Source organism: Acipenser ruthenus, chromosome 32, assembly GCF_902713425.1.
Source record: "Acipenser ruthenus chromosome 32, fAciRut3.2 maternal haplotype, whole genome shotgun sequence".
Lineage (NCBI taxonomy): Eukaryota > Metazoa > Chordata > Actinopteri > Acipenseriformes > Acipenseridae > Acipenser > Acipenser ruthenus.
The window spans coordinates 10,158,596-10,176,177 of record NC_081220.1 but is presented as its reverse complement, the minus strand read 5'-3'; the positions used below and the strand labels follow the sequence as shown (position 1 = coordinate 10,176,177).

General features: G+C 40.0%; 8 non-coding genes across 8 annotated transcripts; 4 read left to right on the top strand and 4 right to left on the bottom strand.

Moving 5' to 3' along the window:
* Window positions 1-258: 258 nt before the first annotated feature.
* trnan-guu (transfer RNA asparagine (anticodon GUU)) lies at window positions 259-332 on the top strand. Its single transcript has one exon. It is a non-coding gene; the product is annotated as a tRNA-Asn (tRNA).
* A 134-nt stretch (window positions 333-466) lies between these two features.
* Window positions 467-539, bottom strand: trnaf-gaa (transfer RNA phenylalanine (anticodon GAA)). Its single transcript has one exon. It is a non-coding gene; the product is annotated as a tRNA-Phe (tRNA).
* A 1,301-nt stretch (window positions 540-1,840) lies between these two features.
* Window positions 1,841-2,053, bottom strand: LOC131703464 (small nucleolar RNA U3). Its single transcript, XR_009309920.1, has one exon. It is a non-coding gene; the product is annotated as a small nucleolar RNA U3 (small nucleolar RNA).
* Window positions 2,054-2,192: 139 nt separating this feature from the next.
* trnav-uac (transfer RNA valine (anticodon UAC)) lies at window positions 2,193-2,265 on the top strand. The gene has a single exon. It is a non-coding gene; the product is annotated as a tRNA-Val (tRNA).
* A 2,082-nt stretch (window positions 2,266-4,347) lies between these two features.
* Window positions 4,348-4,420, bottom strand: trnaf-gaa (transfer RNA phenylalanine (anticodon GAA)). The gene has a single exon. It is a non-coding gene; the product is annotated as a tRNA-Phe (tRNA).
* Window positions 4,421-5,718: 1,298 nt separating this feature from the next.
* Window positions 5,719-5,931, bottom strand: LOC131703443 (small nucleolar RNA U3). Its single transcript, XR_009309899.1, has one exon. It is a non-coding gene; the product is annotated as a small nucleolar RNA U3 (small nucleolar RNA).
* Window positions 5,932-10,918: 4,987 nt separating this feature from the next.
* trnav-uac (transfer RNA valine (anticodon UAC)) lies at window positions 10,919-10,991 on the top strand. The gene has a single exon. It is a non-coding gene; the product is annotated as a tRNA-Val (tRNA).
* A 629-nt stretch (window positions 10,992-11,620) lies between these two features.
* trnaw-cca (transfer RNA tryptophan (anticodon CCA)) lies at window positions 11,621-11,692 on the top strand. Its single transcript has one exon. It is a non-coding gene; the product is annotated as a tRNA-Trp (tRNA).
* The last annotated feature ends 5,890 nt before the right edge of the window (window positions 11,693-17,582 follow it).

Here is a 17,582-nt window from a genome sequence, read left to right as displayed (position 1 = left end):
GGATTTTAAAGCGACTGAATCAACGAGCTGAGACTACTTTTTGACGAAACTGAAAACATACCTCTCGTCGAAAAATGTGCTATTTAGTTAATTTATTTATTTATTGAATTTGCAAATGGCAGACTACATACATGGGAATAAATATAAAAGGCTTGAAGTTTGCTTGCATTGGGTTGCATACATTTAATTGTGATTACAGACTTTTCTGCCGTGTTGCTTTCTTCTTAGATGTGGTCTCATGTTCGGTTGAGCCGATTGGTCTCTGTGGCGCAATTGGTTAGCGCGTTCGGCTGTTAACCGAAAGGTTGGTGGTTCAAGCCCACCCAGGGACGATGTTTTTGCATTTCTTATTCACATTAGAAAATGGCACTCTGATACGTTGTTATTTCTTCCAATTAAACAGAACAAAAAAAAACGCTCTATTTTTCAGTTCAAAATAATACAAAACATAAATAGTCTTGATATTTGCCGAAACCCGGGATCGAACCAGGGACCTTTAGATCTTCAGTCTAACGCTCTCCCAACTGAGCTATTTCGGCTTGACAAGACTTGCGTTTTTTGTCACCCCAGTAAACCTGAGTATTATGAGAAACGATCAACAGCTCGGCAACACAATAGAATCCGATGCCTTTACAAATGCGTTTCGAAACACTTAAGTTTTCACCCAGATGCGGTTTTCAGCCGAAACGGGGGGATAAAACTGCCTATGATCAAAGTGGGCAGAAAAGTTGCATACTTTGCATACCGTATTGGGAGAAAAGAAAGCGGATCATCAAATTGATCAATGCTAATGTTAAAACAATTTAAGAACACTTTACATAGGCCTTGACTAATATAAAAATATAGTAATGTGATTTGTATTACGCAGGACTAGATTGAGCTTAAATATAGACATTACATCTGAAAATAAATTGTGCTTACCCCCACTTACAAGGAAAGTGTCCAACTTTGTATTCGTACTCATAACGTGTTATAACATGTAAACAGCAATTGGAGAATGCCGATGTCGATCATCCTAGCATGTTAAACGAGGGCATTTCTGATGTAAGCTTCTTCCACTAATAGATCGTTTATACTGTTCTCAAAGGTCCGCATCCCAGCCTGAGACCTCGATCCAGTGGCCGACGGAGATGTTATTCAATTTAATATATTATTTTTAATATTAAAACAAGTTAAATACATGTTTGGACAAAATATTTTTCATTGACTTCAACGAGTAGTCTGTTTACAACCAAATGCAATCTGTGTTAGGAACGCTATTTTAGTCTGAATTAAAATGGAAATTAAAATGGTATTGCGTTCTGACAAGAGTTTGGTATCAGCTGTTGATTGCCTTGAAACAATCTTTTATAGTAAAATGAACACATTTATTCCTTTTAAGAATAAATAAAATTGAACTGTCAGAGGAGGATTTGAACCGACACCTCCACTTGGAGACCAGAACACAGAATTCTTTGGAAAGACAGAGTCCTTAAGTCTAGCGCCTTAGACCACTCGACCATCCTGACAAACTGCGTTCATTACAGCAGAAAACCGCATTATTTATTTCAGCACAGCCTAGGGTTGTCATATCAAGGCCCGATCGGGTTTATTACGCACATACCAACTGTTGCTCCATGAATGATGTAATGACAAGTGTTAAAACAGAAACGGTTTGAAGCCAACCCACAAAAGTAAGACTATTTATTTCAATATCGTTATAACTATAAACGATGCACGCATTTTACAATAGCAATTGCTATATGACAACGACCAAAAAGTAATTTTGTTGCAATACTGTATACAGTGTGAACAGAATCAGATATTGCTCTGTTGCCTCGAAGAAACATCTACATTTTGTATTTAAAAAGGACGTCCAACGTGGGGCTCGATCCCAAAAGAGAGCGGAATGTTCATCAATGATCAAGAACAGCTAAAGTGAAATAGCATTCAAGTCCCGCTTCGCGCTCAGAAGAAAACACTGTAACTCCTCGTTATGGTTAGCGAGACCAGACACTAGCAACGCATTTCACTAGAAACAAACTATAGAAATGATCCCTGAAAGTATAGTCTTAACAAATATGTGGGTAAAACAACTTCCCTACTCCCGGCATGATGGTGTCTGATTCGGTTTCCTTTCTAGAATATTACTTGTTCATAGTAATGTTAATAATTGCCAATGCGTTTCAAACACAAAACTCACGTTCTGACAAGGTTCCATAGTGTAGTGGTTATCACGTCTGCTTTACACGCAGACGGTCCTGGGTTCGATCCCCAGTGGAACCACTTCAGTTTGTTTTTACAACATGACTCCCTGGTCAAGACAAGGTAGTTCTGGGTTTGGCCGATCATTAGATTGCGGATGTAAGGTCTCTGGTCCCATCGTAGAAGCAAGATAGTTTATTCACAAAAAATACATACACTTTTATTTATGTTTCTTTTGTTGGTAAATTAACCCAATACATTATTGCATTCTGTCACGTCATTAGATGATCAAAGCCCCTTTGTGCCAGTGCGCATTCAGAGGAGACGCGCTGAGAAAATCCGTCATCTGTGTCACTCAGTACTGCCAGCTTTCCCTCGTTGGTGATATATTGGTCAGCATAGCTGCTTTCCAAGTAATTGACCCGAGACGATTCCCAGCCAGTACAACTGTGTTTATGCCCACGTTTCAAATAATAAACATTATAAAAGCAAATCGCTTTGTTTTATGTTTTCTTTACTTTTAAGCTGAGAATCAAACACACTTCTGACAACTTCATAGCCCTGCTGACTACGAACAAATATTGAGTCGGCTGTTTCCCATGACCCTGGTGATACCGAGTGTTTTCCAAGTATCAGCATCGGACTTAGCATGCCTTTGTCATGCTTGCTGTGCACTCTAGCATTGCATAACAAGCATGCACTACGGCAGGAATTCGTGGCGCAACGGAAGCGCGTCTGACTCCAGATCAGAAGGTTGCGTGTTCAAATCACGTCGAGGTCAAAGCCTTCTTTGTTTCTATTCCACACCATTTAATTTTGTAATGTGTTTGCAAATACTAGTTTGGAAGAATTTAATGTACAGCAAGTAATAATTGATACCTTTAAGCTGAACAGGCATTTAAGAATTAACAACGAAGACATAAAAAGGGACACAACGCCAACAGAGTTCAAGCCCATCACCTTAACCACTTGGCCACGACTACTTGGTGCAACGTGCCAAGATCTATAAACACAGACCACATATATCACAGACCAAGAACAAATACACACACACTGTTTTAAATAAAACTGACGAAACCATAATCCCTGGTTTAGGAGGCCAGTGCCTTATCCTTTAGGTGACTTCCAGGTGGATAGCAGTCAGCGAGACAATACACAACCAGAGGAATAAATGTGTTCATTTTACTATAAAGATTGTTTCAATGAAATCAACAGCTGATACCAAACTCTTGTCAGCACTCAATACCATTTTAATTTCTTTTTTAAATCGGACTAAAATAGCGTTCCTAACACAGATTGTATTTTTGTTGTAAACAGACTACTTGTTGAAGTCAATGAAAATACTGTGTGTACAAACATGTAATTAACTTGATTGTTTTAATATTCCAAATAACATATTACTTTGAAAAACATCTCCGTCGGCCACTGGATCATGGTCTCAGGCTGGGATACGGACCATTGAGAACAGTATAAACGATCTATGACTGGAAGTAGCTTACATGAGAAATGCTCTCGTTAAACATGCTAGGATGATCGACTTCGGCATTCTCCAACTGCTGTTTACATTTTCTAAGACGTTATGAGAACGAATACAAAGTTTGACCCTTTCCTTGTAAGTGGGGGTAAGCACAAGTTATTTTCAGATGTTATGTCTTTATTTAAGCACAATCAAGTCCTGCGTAGTGCAAATCACATTACTATATTTTTTATATTAGTCAAGTCCTATTGAAAGAGTTCTTAAATAGTTTCAACATTATCAATGATCAATTTGAAATTTGCTTATTGATTTAAACCAGTATGAGATGCACACTCAAAATGTGTCCCCTTCCTTCAACAACCCCCTGACTGCAGATTGGAGTGGTCATCACTAGCAGCCAGCAGGTGCCCGAAAACAACACTCATTGTCAGCTCGGTGCTGAGAAGTGGCAAGCTCTACTTCATTAATATGATACAATGACTGGGCAACAACGAGGTGTTACATTAACAATACCAACTAACTTGAGACAGCCAAGACGTTGAAGTATACCTTAAGTTTTTGCATTTCTTAATCACATTAGAAAATGGCACTCTGATACGTTGTTATTTCTTCCAATTACACAGAACAAAAAAAAACGCTCTTTTTTTCAGTTCAAAATAATACAAAACAAAAATAGTCTTGCTACTTGCCGAAACCCGGGATCGAACCAGGGACATTTAGATCTTCAGTCTAACGCTCTCCCAACTGAGCTATTTCGGCTTGACAAGACTTTCGTTTTTTGTCACCCCAGTAAACCTGTGTATTATGAGAAACGTCAACAGCTCGGCAACAATAGAATCCGATGCCTTTACAAATGCGTTTCGAAACACTTAAGTTTTCTCCCAGATGCGGTTTTCAGCCGAAACGGGGGGATAAAACTGCCTATGATCAAAGTGGGCAGAAAAGTTGCATAATTTGCATACCGTATTGGGAGAAAAGAAAACGGATCATCAAATTGATCAATGCTAATGTTAAAACAATTTAAGAACACTTTACATAGGCCTTGACTAATATAAAAATATAGTAATGTGATTTGCATTACGCAGGACTAGATTGAGCTTAAATAAAGACATTACATCTGAAAATAAATTGTGCTTACCCCCACTTACAAGGAAAGTGTCCAACTTTGTATTCGTACTCATAACTTGTTATAACATGTACACAGCAATTGGAGAATACCGATGTCGATCATCCTAGCATGTTAAACGAGGGCATTTCTGATGTAAGCTTCTTCCACTAATAGATCGTTTATACTGTTCTCAAAGGTCCGCATCCCAGCCTGAGACCACGATCCAGTGGCCGACGGAGATGTTATTCAATTTAATATATTATTTTTAATATTAAAACAAGTTAAATACATGTTTGGACAAAATATTTTTCATTGACTTCAACGAGTAGTCTGTTTACAACCAAATGCAATCTGTGTTAGGAACGCTATTTTAGTCTGAATTAAAATGGAAATTAAAATGGTATTGCGTTCTGACAAGAGTTTGGTATCAGCTGTTGATTTCATTGAAACCATCTTTTATAGTAAAATGAACACATTTATTCCTTTTAAGAATAAATACAATTGAACTGTCAGAGGAGGATTTGATCAGACACCTCCACTTGGAGACCAGAACACAGAATTCTTTGGAAAGACAGAGTCCTTAAGTCTAGCGCCTTAGACCACTCGACCATCCTGACAAACTGCGTTCATTACAGCAGAAAACCGCATTATTTATTTCAGCACAGCCTAGGGTTGTCATAACAAGGCCCGATCGGGTTTATTACGCACATACCAACTGTTGCTCCATGAATGATGTAATGACAAGTGTTAAAACAGAAACGGTTATAAGCCAACCCACAAAAGTAAGACTATTTATTTCAATATCGTTATAACTATAAACGATGCACGCATTTTACAATAGCAATTGCTATATGACAACGACCAAAAAGTAATTTTGTTGCAATACTGTATACAGTGTGAACAGAATCAGATATTGCTCTGTTGCCTCGAAGAAACATCAACATTTTGTATTTAAAAAGGACGTCCAACGTGGGGCTCGATCCCAAAAGAGAGCGGAATGTTCATCAATGATCAAGAACAGCTACAGTGAAGTAGCATTCAAGTCCCGCTTCGCGCTCAGAAGAAAACACTGTAACTCCTCGTTATGGTTAGCGAGACCAGACACTAGAAACGCATTTCACTAGAAACAAACTATAGAAATGATCCCTGAAAGTATAGTCTTAACAAATATGTGGGTAAAACAACTTCCCTACTCCCGGCATGATGGTGTCTGATTCGGTTTCCTTTCTAGAATATTACTTGTTCATAGTAATGTTAATAATTGCCAATGCGTTTTGTAGTGACGTCGGCTGGCTAGGACGTCACTTCCGAAAAAGAGAACTGAAGCGTGAGGGCAGATTTCCAGACGGATTCGTAGCGTCATGGTTAATAATATGAGGACTAGCAGTAGTGTGCAATTAAGAGGAATAATCACCAGCCTGGCTATGTTATAGACCATATAATAAATAGTTGTTCTGTTTGGGTTACCCTGGATAGAGTGTCGTTATTGTGGGGAATTACACTACGAGGAACACAAGATACAACATAAAATGGCGACGAGGATAAACAATTAGAAAACAAAAAAAAAAACAAAAAAAAAACAAAAAAAAAAAAAAACGGAAAACAAAGACAGCAGCGCTTACTACTCACAACATTGGATCGGGTGAAGTAAGAAGATTTTCAAGGTAAATATATATATATATAACAGAAGCAAACTACTTAATTATAAAACGCTGGAATAAACTAATCCAAGAAAAATGTCAGGCACAGTGGGGTCAGTTTCTCCGTTTGATGCTAACTCTCAGACTTGGGAAGAATATTGCGAGATATTAACTCATTTTTTCACTGCAAATGACATTGACGCTGCTGATAAAAAGAGAGCGATTCTACTGAGTGGCGTGGGGGCACAGACCTACAGTTTAATACGGAATCTACTGAGTCCTGAGAAACCGGGAGACAAATCGTTTGAAGATTTAGTCAAATTGCTACAAAACCACTATAATCCCAAACCAAGTGAAATTGTCGAAAGATTTAAATTTAATTCCAGGAACAGGAAAACTGATGAGACTGTGGGAGATTACGTAGCTGAATTAAGAAGGCTAGCTAAAGACTGTAACTATGGTGATGCACTGAGTCAAATGTTACGAGATAGACTTGTCTGTGGCATAAATGAGAACGCAATACAGAGAAGACTGCTGTCTGAATCGCAGTTAACATTTATTTCTGCCTTAAACATTGCCCAAGCTATGGAGTCTGCAAACAAAAATGTAAAGGACTTACAGTCACAGTTTAAAGATACAACCGACACGGGTGTCAGCGCGCAACAAGAGCAAGCACAGTCTACTGTAAACAAAGTGTTTACTAGCAGGCGACAGTATAAAATGCCAGCGCGCACTAATTGTTATCGATGTGGAGGTCTGCATAACTCAAACGAGTGTAGATTTAAGTTAGAAACGTGCTATAATTGTGGCATTAAAGGCCATATTAGCAGAGCTTGCAGAAACAAAGCAAGAGGAAGCCAAGACACGTCTCCAAGTGGGAAAGGGAAACGTCAATTTACTTCTAATGACACCCGCAGTGCTCTTCACATAGCAGAAGGGGGCGATACAGGAACAAACAAAGAAACAGAAGAGATATACACAATCTACAGTATAGTGAACATGGATATTCCAAAAGTAGATCCCTTTACCATGAAGCTTGATGTAAATGGAAGGCATGTAGAATTTGAAGTGGATACTGGCTGTAGTGTTACCATAATGAGCCAAGCAGCTTATTCTAAATTATGGAACAACAAACAAGCACCGGCATTAGGAAAGTGCACAATTAAATTAAAAACATACACAGGCCAGCTAGTGGATACTTTAGGAGCAGCTGTAGTGACAGTGACATACAAAGAAAAAGTCAATAAATTACCATTAGTGGTGGTGGCTACTTCAGGGCCAAATTTACTAGGCAGAGGGTGGCTTTCAAAGTTAGAAATGGATTGGAGAGTGTTACATCAATTGACACAAACAAGCTGTCAGAGGCTATGTGATGTGTTAGAAGTGCATGGAACTGTGTTTAAAGAGGAACTGGGCACCTTACAGGGAGCAAAAGCAAAAATATACGTTGACGGCAACACCAACCCCCGATTTTTCAAACCCAGATCAGTCCCCTATGCCATGAAGCCTAAAGTGGAAGCGGAGCTGGAACGACTGTTAAAGGAGAAGATTATAGAACCTGTGCAGTTTTCAAACTGGGCAGCGCCTATTGTACCTGTCTTGAAACCGGATGGCTCTGTGCGTATCTGTGGGGATTATAAACTCACTGTAAATAGAGTGTCCAAACTGGAGGGAGCAGTATCCAATCCCCAAGATTGAGGATTTATTTGCCATCCTGGCAGGGGGAGAGAGATTCACTAAACTAGACATGAGTCATGCATACCAACAGGTTGTATTAGATGAGGGGTCCAAGGAGTATGTGACCATAAATACCCATAAAGGACTGTTTAGATATAATCGGCTTCCCTTTGGTGTTTCTTCAGCACCTGCTATATTCCAGAGGACTATGGAGGGGTTGTTGCAGGGGATCCCTAACGTGGCCATATACCTAGATGATATCTTGGTCACAGGAAGCACAGAAAAGGAACACCTCCAGAGTTTGACAACAGTGTTAAGCAGGCTGGAAGCTGCAGGTCTGCGCCTTAAACGGAGTAAGTGTACTTTCCTCGAGAAAGAAGTGGTATTTCTAGGACACAAAATAGATGCCACAGGTTTGCACCCGGTGCAAGACAAAGTCAGGGCAATACAACAGGCCCCAGCTCCTAAGAATGTAACAGAATTAAAAGCATATCTGGGACTATTGAATTATTATAATAAATTCCTTCCCAGGGTATCAACACTGTTGACAGCCCTATATGTACTGTTACGCAAAGATGTGAAATGGATGTGGGGAGCTAAACAACAAGAAGCCTTTGAAGCATCAAAGAAACTGTTACAGTCATCGGATGTGCTAGTCCACTATGATGCAACTAAAGAGCTGATCTTGTCCTGCGATGCTTCACCATATGGAGTAGGGGCTGTTCTGTCGCACCGTATGCCTGAGGGGGTAGAAAAACCAATTGGATTTGTATCCAGAACATTGACAGAGGCAGAAAAGAATTATTCTCAGCTGGACAAAGAAGGTTTAGGAGTGATATTTGGAGTACAAAAGTTCCACAATTACATATATGGTCGACATTTTACAATCTGTACAGACCATAAGCCATTGATCACCCTATTAAATGAGATGAAAGCTGTTCCACAGATGGCATCACCCAGAATCCAGAGATGGGCAGTAACCTTAAGAGCATACGAATATACAATTCAGTATAAGCCCGGAAAAGATCATGGTAATGCAGATGCTTTTAGTCGCCTTCCGTTGCCAGAAAGCCCACCAGCAGGAAGGACTGAAGACAGAGTATTATTGATGGACCACTTGGACATGCCCCCGGTAACTGCATCACAAATTAGGGCGTGGATAGGGAAGGACCCAGTGCTGGCGAGAGTACGAGAATATGTGCTCAGAGGTTGGCCGGCACAAGTACATGAAACAGAGATGAGGCCCTTCTTTTCCAGAAAAGACGAATTGAGCGTACTAGATGGTTGCATACTCTGGGCAGCCAGGATGGTTATACCAAAACCAGGCCGAGTGCAAATCTTGAATCAGTTACACCAGGCTCACCCTGGGTCTACACGCATGAAAGGTCTAGCTCGAAGCTACGTTTGGTGGCCAAAAATAGACGAAGACATTGAAATGCAAATCAAAACTTGTGAAACATGCCAAATACACCAGAAAGCTCCAGCTCAAGCACCACTGCATCCTTGGGAGTGGCCCGATAAACCATGGAGAAGACTACATATCGATTATGCAGGCCCATTCCTAGGAAAAATGTTCCTAGTGATAATAGACGCACATTCAAAATGGATAGATGTTTACCCTTCCAATACATCGACAGCTTCAGCAACAATAGAGAAACTTCGTCACAGCTTCAGTACACATGGATTACCAGAAACCATAGTGTCGGACAATGGCACTGCTTTCCTCAGTTCAGAGTTTCAAGGCTTTATGAAAGCAAATGGCATTAGTCATGTAACAACAGCGCCTTACCATCCCGCATCTAATGGTTTAGCAGAGAGGGCTGTGCAAACTGTGAAAGAATATTTGAAGAAAACACCAGGAAACACTGTGGAAGTAAAATTGGCCAGAGCGTTGTTTAGTTACAGGATTACACCACAATCAACAACAGGCTTGTCTCCGGCTGAAATGCTCATGGGAAGAAAATTACGATCTACACTGGATCTTCTACAGCCTGACTTAAAAAGGAAAATTCAGAAGAGACAACTGCGAGTCAAAGAAAGACATGACAAACATGCCAAGCTCAGAACATTTGAGCGAGGAGATCTGGTTTATGTCAGGAACTTTGGACCAGGGGAAAGGTGGATTTCAGCGATCGTGCAAGATTCAACAGGTCCTGTTTCATATACTGCTAAGTTAGGAAATGGACAAATAGTGAGACGCCATGTGGATCAAGTCCGAGAGAGAGAAAAAAAACACACCCCTGAGGAAAGTCCAGCAGTTATTCCAATAGACCAAGAGATAACTACAGAGTCAGGAAGCACCACATTGCAGGGAGAACGGTTAGGTACTGAGATGAGGTCACCAGAAAGGGCTGAGCAACAAACTGCACCAGAGGATCTTCACAGAGATGGTCAAAGCAGGAATCCTGGAGAGACATCTGTAAATAGTTCTATGCAACAGGAAGTACCAAGACATTCAGTGAGGACGAGAATTCCTCCAAATTATCTCAAGGACTATGTTAATTAGATATTCACGGACGAGATAGTAGTAGCAACTTTAGAAGGGAGGAAGTGTAGTGACGTCGGCTGGCTAGGACGTCACTTCCGAAAAAGAGAACTGAAGCGTGAGGGCAGATTTCCAGACGGATTCGTAGCGTCATGGTTAATAATATGAGGACTAGCAGTAGTGTGCAATTAAGAGGAATAATCACCAGCCTGGCTATGTTATAGACCATATAATAAATAGTTGTTCTGTTTGGGTTACCCTGGATAGAGTGTCGTTATTGTGGGGAATTACACTACGAGGAACACAAGATACAACACGTTTCAAACACAAAACTCTCTTTCTGACAAGGTTCCATAGTGTAGTGGTTATCACGTCTGCTTTACACGCAGAAGGTCCTGGGTTCGACCCCTAGTGGAACCACTTCAGTTTGTTTTTACAATATGACTCCCTGGTCAAGACAAGGTAGTTCTGGGTTTGGCCGATCATTAGATTGCGGATGTAAGGTCTCTGGTCCCATCGTAAAAGCAAGATAGTTTATTCACAAAAAAATACATACACTTTTATTTATGTTTCTTTTGTTGGTAAATTAAACCAATACATTATTGCATTCTGTCACGTCATTAGATGAGCAAAGCCCCTTTGTGCCAGTGCGCATTCAGAGGAGACGCGCTGAGAAAATCCGTCATCTGTGTCACTCAGTACTGCCAGCTTTCCCTCGTTGGTGATATATTGGTCAGCATAGCTGCTTTCCAAGTAATTGACCCGAGACGATTCCCAGCCAGTACAACTGTGTTTATGCCCACGTTTCAAATAATAAACATTATAAAAGCAAATCGCTTTGTTTTATGTTTTCTTTACTTTTAAGCTGAGAATCAAACACACTTCCGACAACTTCATAGCCCTGCTGACTACGAACAAATATTGAGTCGTCTGTTTCCCATGACCCTGGTGATACTGAGTGTTTTCCAAGTATCAGCATCGGACTTAGCATGCCTTTGGCATGCTTGCTGTGCACTCTAGCATTGCATAACAAGCATGCACCACGGCAGGAATTCGTGGCGCAACGGTAGCGCGTCTGACTCCAGATCAGAAGGTTGCGTGTTCAAATCACGTCGAGGTCAAAGCCTTCTTTGTTTCTATTCCACACCATTTAATTTTGTAATGTGTTTGCAAATACTAGTTTGGACGAATTTAATGTACAGCAAGAAATAATTGATACCTTTAAGCTGAACAGGCATTTAAGAATTAACAACGAAGACATAAAAAGGGACACAACGCCAACAGAGTTCAAGCCCATCACCTTAACCACTTGGCCACGACTACTTGGTGCAACGTGCCAAAATCTATAAACACAGACCACATATATCACAGACCAAGAACAAATACACACACACTGTTTTAAATAAAACTGACGAAACCATAATCCCTGGTTTAGGAGGCCATTGCCTTATCCTTTAGGTGACTTCCAGGTGGATAGCAGTCAGCGAGACAATACACGACCAGAGGAATAAATGTGTTCATTTTACTATAAAGATTGTTTCAATGAAATCAACAGCTGATACCAAACTCTTGTCAGCACTCAATACCATTTTAATTTCTTTTTTTAATCGGACTAAAATAGCGTTCCTAACACAGATTGTATTTTTGTTGTAAACAGACTACTTGTTGAAGTCACTACTTGTTGAAGGAATTGTGGGAAATGTCGTTTTAAGACCTTGAAATATACCTTTGCTTCTATACCTGATCCAACATTTCCCACAATTATTTTCAACGTCCCGTCCCTGCCTATTGGCTGAGCGTCGCAGAGCATGCAGGGGCGGCGCATTTAAATTTCAAACTTGTACAGACAGACACGGAGTATTTCGCTTATTTGTTTTTAAGATACATATTGTCTGTTGAACAATACAAACTAACTTGAGACAGCCAAGCCGTTAAAGCATACCTTAAGTCTGCCATGTGATGCAATAACAAGTATTGGCATTTTTGCATTGTCTGCCTCGTCAAACAAGCTCGAGCCACAGCATACAGCGCTGCTGCATCGGGACACAGAGGTGGATTTTAAAGCGACTGAATCAACGAGCTGAGACTACTTTTTGAAGAAATTGAAAACATACCTCTCGTCAAAATATTTGCTATTTAGTTAATTTATTTATTTTTTGAATTTGGCAGACTACATTGCCGACAATCTGAATTGCTCATATCAAGTTGCGTTGTAGCCTATGAGAATCGCTGGCATAGCTCAAGGGGAATTAGCTCTAATGGTAGAGCGCTCGCTTAGCATGCGAGAAGTAGCGGGATCGATGCCCGCATTCTCCAAATAGTTTTAATGTATCTGCGTATTTAGTCCCAACGCATTATGGAGATAAATACAAAGTGTGACAATTCTTTGTAACAGAGACGCCCGACCTACATGTGTATTTTAAAGCACAGTCTCCTAATTTGTAATATTCCCCAGGCTGAAAAACTGCATTGCGCCCTCCATCGTATGCCTTCCGAGAAGCACAAAGGGAGATTTTTTATATATTTTTTTTTAACAATGGAAGAGTTTGTGTTATTTGGGAATAATTATAAATGGCTTGAAATAACGCCTTGGCTGTGACTTATTGCTTTTATAAAACGGCTACACCAATATTTGTAACGTTAGTCACTTTTTGAGATCTAGTCAGCTATAACTATGCTAAGCTCCGCTAGCAAATCGACTAGCCGTCCTGTGCTAGCTAGCTAGCTGGGTTGCTAAAAAAAAAAAAAATATATATATATATATATATCAGCTCAAACATTTCCCAGGTCGCGTCTCTCTCTCTCTCTCTCTCTCTCTCTCTCTCTCTCTCTCTCTCTCTCTCTCTCTCTCTCTCTCTCTCTCTCTCTCTCTCTCTCTCTCTCTCTCTCTCTCTCTCTCTCTCTCTCTCTCTCTCTCTCTCTCTCTCTCTCTCTCTCTCTCTCTCTCTCTCACTCTCTAATTTTTTAAAAGATACGATACTACAGGTTTAAATACAGTAAAATCGGGAGCAGATAAGTGCAAGTTAAAGTGCATTAAGGGCAGAGTGCTATATTGTCCAGAAGGGGAGAGCTGAGTTTTACAGGTCCTGTCTGAAGAGGTGTGTCTTGAGGAGGTGCCAGAAGGTGGTCAGGGACTGGGCAGTCCTGACATCTATAGGAAGGTCGCTCCTCCACTGCGGGGCGAGGGTGGAATCTGCAGTATCAGTAGTGTATCCTACAGATGTCAGGACTGCCCAGTCCCTGACCTCATTCCGGCGCCTCCTTAAGACTCACCTCTTCAAACAGCACCTGTAGAACTCCTCTGTTTGTATCCTGGGACACTATCACCCTTCATGTAAATGTGCTTTATTTTGCTCTTATCTGCATTTAATCCTGTACTTCAGAATACTGTAATCTGTCAAGTGTTTAACCTGTAGTATTTTGTATTTAATCATATCCTGATGTAACTATCACTATTTAATCATATCCTGATGTAACTATCACTATTATCTTCTGTATTATAGAATTATGGTTTGTCACACTTGAACAAAAGTTATTGTATTTCTTGCTCTTATTGTATTACTTGTATTGCAACACTTGAAATGTATTTGCTTACGATTGTAAGTTGCCCTGGATAAGGGCGTCTGCTAAGAAATAAATAATAATAATAATAATAATAATAATAATAATAATAATAATAATAATAATAGTTACTTTGAAAGACACTAAACCAGTTTAAAGCATTCGTTATTTAAACCAAAACCAGTGTATAAAGTGTTTTTGTAAGACAAATAAAACACAAATGCACCGAGATTTGAACTCAGCTCGCTAGATTCAGAGTGCTAGCCATTACACCATGAAACCACCCATACAGTTCCTCCATTGCTGGGACTCTCGTCAATGTTTCGTCAAAACACCAAACAGCACAAACTGCACTACACTCTGTGACCACAAGAGGGAGAGAGAGCGTAATAAAATGATGCTCTTTAATCCAGAGCAGTGGTTCTTAACCTGGGGTCCTCAGAGACAGTCCAGGAGGTCCACAGGAAAAAAACTTGAAACTTTTCACTCAACATTAGTAATGTGCAAAATCAAAATGTTTGCTTCTTGAATTGATTTGATTTCACAAAGTTTATGATGGATCTGTTAACCTGCAGCTCTGATTTTAATATTTTACAATTAATAATTATTTATACTGTGTAACAAAGCTACATAATCACAGCCGTGGCTAAGATGAATGGTTTGAGAGAAGGGAGAAGAGAGAGAAATAGCTGTGTTTGTACAAACTCAACACAAAGAAAACTATATTCTATTTTTTCGTTTTGCTTGCAAGATCAACTTTTTTCAGTTTTTTTCTGAATTGCAAACAAACTGCATCATCTGAAAATGAGTTTAAACATAAGAGCACTGCTTGGCTAGAAGTGGCTGTTGTGCCAAGGAAGACAATTTGCAAAGAAAAGACACTTTGCATTGGCAGCACATGCTTCAGTGCTCTGGGAGTGTTTATAGCCCTGTGAGTTTAACAAGTTGTCTGAATTTAACCTGTCTGGTCAGGCTCTGAAATGGATGGAGTCTGACTTGTTAGATAGAAAACAAAGTGTTAAAATAAGCAATAGTGAATCAGCGTTTAGGATCTGTACTATGGGGGTCCCACAGGGATCTATATTTGGGCCTTTGTTATTTAGTCTCTACATTAATGATCTACCTTTGGTCTGTCCAGAAGATCAACCACAAGAGGAGACTGTAGTGTCTTGACATCACACTACGTTTGCACAAACAGCTTGCTCAATTAAGGGTGCCATGTTCTGGAATACGCTACCAGACTTTATGAAAAGTATATCAGACTACAAGAGTTTTTTTTTTTAATAGAACTGAAAAAATGGTTGAAACAGGACCAACTTTGTGACCATGTCTAGTCCCCCTCCATTTGTTGACATTAAATAATAATAATTTAATGTTTGAGAGCTGCCCTTCATGGCAACAGAATCCACAACAACAATGACTTTTATCAGCATCTTCATCTGGGCACTTGTCATCTGCACTCAGGGTAAGAATCATTTAGAAAAACACTTTCATCAATTTGTGGGGCTATTCTTAATATATAAGTGTAAAACAGGGGCAAACTAATGGAAAATAAATTAAACTTCAATAGAAAAGGCTTTCATTTAAATGGGTTTTCATTAGTTAATTCACTGATGTACTATATTTTCACAGACCCCCCACTAATTTAGTCTCATTCCAAATGAAAGAAAGCTGGTTTTTCCAATCTTTCTCAAAACAACATATCAATACAAGAGCCATGTGTTTCTCAGTGAGCTGGAATCGCCATGGCAATGGAGTGTGATCAGTCACTGTGTGCGCCCTTTCACAAACATCAAACAAAATCAATCAATAAAGAAATCAATACACGAGTGTGATGGAAATATAATGAGTTCTGGTTGTAAATCTCCCTCTTGACCTGTGAGGATACAAAGTAGCGAAAGGGAAAGGCTTTGGACGGGTTGGCCTGACAGTTCATTCCCTGGGTCGGGAAGTCAATCAGCCTGGAAAAAGACGAGACTCCAGTGCGGGAATGTATTGACCTGGAAGGTAAACGAGGTAGCAGCTGCAGGCAATAGAATCAGCTGCAATCGTTTACCAAGGGGTCATGCATAACCGCATAAAAGGGGCTGGAGAATCTTTTCCTTCGTTTTTGGTTTTGAAATAGACCCAGAAGGACCCGTGCACTGTGTATTAAGAATATCGTGAGTTTTTGTTTTGTTTGTCTTGTCTATAATTGCTATTTGTGTGTTTATAGACAGCTAACACGTTCTGGAGCTGTTAGTAAGAGCCAGCACTGAACCCGGAACAGCACTGCACTATTTGTCACTCTTTAACCTGTATCACCCACCACGAGCACTACAGCACGCACCCAGGACTGGTGACCGTGGTTGTATATTGTGGGAGAGATGCTGTGTTTATTGTTTAGGGCTGCAATCCCTGTTACTGTACTCCGTGTTTTACGCATCGCTTATTATTTGGTCACCAGACCTGGATTATAACTAAAAATAAAACGTATATTTTTCCATACCGGATTACAAATCTCGTCCGTTTATTCCTGCACTGCATCACCTCTGCACCTGTTCATAATCAGCAACCACTTTGCCACAAGGAGTTTGATACCTTTTCCCCTGGCTTGTTAAATATCATTCTGATTGACATAATGAAAACGCACTCCTAGCAGCTTGCTCAAGGTACATCTTGAAAAGGCCTGTGAAAGACAGTGAAGTAGATGTCCAATTTATAACAGTAAGAAGCAGTCAAAATGTGACCAATGAAAAGAAAAATGACAGGTCCATTACTTCTACAGCAGCAGCAGCAGCAGCACGTGGGAAGGTATACCACTAGGGGTAGGGCACTACATACCCTTTAATACACAATAGCATTGAAATGATGACAGAAACAGAAATATTACTGTCAGTTTAGACAAACAGATCAGTTATATTAGACAGCAGTGATATACTGAGAGCTTTGACTGGGGGAAAAATAGAAGAAAACAGTCAAAGTGAACCCGACCCTATCAATTGCACTGGTGCTCACTCACGGCTCAGATCTCCTCTATCTGTGACAGCAGCAGCAGCAACAGGATTTGTAGAAAGGAAGCTGCTTTGTATACCGGTGCCTGCCTCACTGCTCCAAACACTTTGAGACACACAGTATTGATGAGTCACTGCTCAGCCCTTTCAGAGTCACTGAAACACACAGTACAATGATGCCATTGCTTCTACTGCTGGGGACACGGGGGCTCTTTGCTCAAGGTGATAATTAAATAGTTATTTATAAATCTGAAAGCTTGACTGGAGTTCATTTTAAACAGAACTTTTCATTGAAGTAAATCTGTCTAGCCGCTTCTTTACATTTTGTTTGTATTCTAACACAACACTATTTAATTTGACTCTTGCATTATTATTTTATAATCATTTTTTGTTGTATTTTTTCTCCAGAGTCCAGTGCAGACGTTGTTCTGACTCCGTCTCCAACAGCTCAGTCTGT